This window comes from Alligator sinensis, unplaced genomic scaffold (assembly GCF_000455745.1).
Source record: "Alligator sinensis unplaced genomic scaffold, ASM45574v1 scaffold327_1, whole genome shotgun sequence".
In the NCBI taxonomy this organism is placed as follows: Eukaryota; Metazoa; Chordata; order Crocodylia; family Alligatoridae; genus Alligator; species Alligator sinensis.
Genome location: NW_005842379.1, coordinates 517,975 through 521,076, shown reverse-complemented (window position 1 = coordinate 521,076; position 3,102 = coordinate 517,975).

Sequence of the window (3,102 nt, the reverse complement as noted above, 5' to 3'; positions counted from 1 at the left end):
CTCTTTCCTGCTTATGCAGGGGGTCGGACTCGATGATCTATTGAGGTCCCTTCCGACCCTAACATCTATGAATCATATCTGACTACATATTAAAAATTATCACAGAATATTTCTGTGCCACCAAGTAGCTGCCATTTCTAGGAGCAATTTCTTTGTGATTGGTGCACAATTTTTATCCAAGAATAACGTCTGGCATGTTATAACTTGTCACATGCTAATCACATATAATATGCAACAAATGTAACATCTGCCAGAAGCCTTAAGGACCACTCCTTTATCCAAACTAATATGAGATCCATAGATAAATATGGAAAACTGCCCTTCTGTACGATAGGGTTAATATAGATTCACCCATCTCACAGGGGCTTATAACAATTAAACTGCTTACTCTTCAAGACAAAGAAAAATTGAGTGAACTTTTGACCCAATTGAGAGTTTTCACCCATTTTCTATATTAGTGGTCCCCAGTTTTGCTGGTGAAAGGGCACCAATCCAATACTGAGGAAGTAACACTGTGGGTGACATTGCACATTGTTCTCCCTCATTAACCTATTTGGCCTTTTTAATTTCCTCAGCCCAAGAGCAACAATGGAGGGCCTCACAGGTTGTGGAAGAGTAAACTCCAATACTGATGCAGCTTTGAAACTCACAAACCCTCCATTAAGAGACATGTTTGAGTGCAGTGTGCTTGTATTGCCTGCTTCTGAAAAGGTGACACTAGTCAGATTTTGAGAAGTCAAAACTCTTTCTAGTCAGAGGCACTTTGCACCTTTTGAAAATCAGGCTAGAAATTTCCAAAAGTGGAGAATTTTAAATAAAAAGCAGGATGCTGCAGGTACTGCCATAGAAAAGAGATGGAGGAGACATTATTGTCCACAATAAAATACAGTTTCTATAAATGGGATATAGCAGAGCTCTATTAAATTCAAGACATGCATAATATTGAATAAGCAAGGAAACAGATGTATAGCCAAAGCAGCTCCTGGCTGGATTATGCAAGAACACAACTTAATTTCTTCAAGATAGAAGCTGCTGATGCTAAAAGCACAGAGGAGATCAACAAAGATGTATAAAAATAGAGCAGGGTCTGATTTCATAGAGCAACTTCCACATTCCAAACTTCTGAAAGCCTTTCCCTAAGAAGATAATGGCCATTTAAGGTCCATTAATGGGATGCTGCATTTACATTCCAAAGTGGGTAAATATTTAAAGAGGCACCATCAAGAAATTAGGAGCAATATTTAGATTCTTTACAAGCAACATGGGTGTGGGTGGAGTGAAATGAAAGAATATAAAGCCAATAGTCTAACAGCATCATAAATCCAGTAGCGTCACTGAGAGTTGCTTTTGTACAGGAACCCAATTACATTCAGTGTAATTCTGTTGTATGACAAGACACCTTCTCCTGGAGAACTGGATCTTTACTTTCCCAACTCTTTAGATGACTGAAACACAGCATAGGTGGCAGAAATGCAGTCCCCACGTGGCCATCATAGGAAGGATTTCCAAGGTGAAAAGAGTATCCTTCCTTTGGCCCCTTTGCTGTGGCTGCCAGTACTGGCGGTAATCATTTTTCACCCGTGTGGACTGAGAACACTGCCTATCTCACTGAACAGGTGAGGAGCTTCTCTATCTACACATGTGCAATACAAATGGTGAGCTCTTAGGATCAGAGGACCACAGAAAAGTGAGGCTGGAGGGGACTTTACAAGGTCCTCTAGTCCTCCACTCAAGGCAGGATCATACTTAACAAAACAATCCCAGCCCAGTGTTTGTCCAGCCTGCTTTTGAACATTTCGAGGAATGGAGATTCCACAACTTTTCTAGGTAGTCTGTTTCAATGTTTGACTACCCTCATAGTCAGAAAGTTCCTCCTAATCTCCAGACTAAATTTCCTCTGCTGCAGTTTGAGGTCATTGCTCCTAGTCTTGTCTCCTGCAGCCACAGAGAAAAGCCCAGCTCCATCTTCTCTGTAATCTGCCTTTCAGGTATTTGAAGACTGTTATCAAATACGTCTTCAATCTCTTCTTCTCCAGACTAAATAACCCTAGTTCTTTCAGCCTTTTCTCATAATGCTAAATTGATAATGCTGAGGTGTTAACAAGCCCTTTACAGTCCTTTGCCAGCTCCCAGTCATTGATTCCACCAGGGCCTTCTGAAGCAATCAGCAAGAACCCAACCCTTCCAACAGGGCACAGCAGGTCCTTTGACTGATTTACCTACCTCAGCTAATTAATCCCATCTCCGCTGCCTAATACATGGGGCATCTATACACGTGCTCCAGGGTGATGCTGAAGATGCTTTATTAGAGTGGCTCCCAGAGCTACTCTAATTAAAGCACCCACAGTGTCATGTGCATTCAGCATCCCACACTTCAAAATGGCAGTGGGGGCGCTTGAACTAAAACTCATTTGACAAGCTTGAAGCCTGGGGATGCTGAAAAGATTTGACGTGGAGGCTGTTGAAGCGCATTAAATGACACGCTCCAGCAAACTCCATTAATGAGTCTGATCCAATTAACTGAGTCTGCTCTAATGCGTGCTAATTAGCACATATACACATGCCAGACATTTGCTCTGATAAGTGCCCATGGTGTTCCAAAGGCAGCTCCCCCTCAGGTAGATAATCTAGGAAATTACCATTAACCAGGGAAAATTCAGATCTGACACAGTACTGACTTGTTACCATGACAACCGTTCTAAGTTCATCACAACTTCTTTGGTGCCAAGTCTCAGGAATCCTTCCCATAAGCTCCACACCCCTTTGGCCCATGCAGCAAATGATATGCTTTGCAACATGCCGACCTTGGCAGAACAAAGTGCTGAGCTGGCACCAGTAGGTGGGAGTCACAGTGCTCCAAGTCCACTAAAGGCCAGATGAGCCTGGTGCCTTATGTGGATGTAGAGGCTGCATCTGGAGGGAATGAGTTTCCTTTTGTGTGCCCCTCCACTTCCAACCAAGGACTGAGGGACTGCCTGGGAGCAGTCAAGGTCATGTTTCTGCCCCCTTTCATGCCAGGCAGGCAGGCTGGCCTGGAGCTCTAGGAGAAATTGTGCCTCCTGAGCCATAGTCCCTGCATGACTCGTTGCCAGGACAGCACAT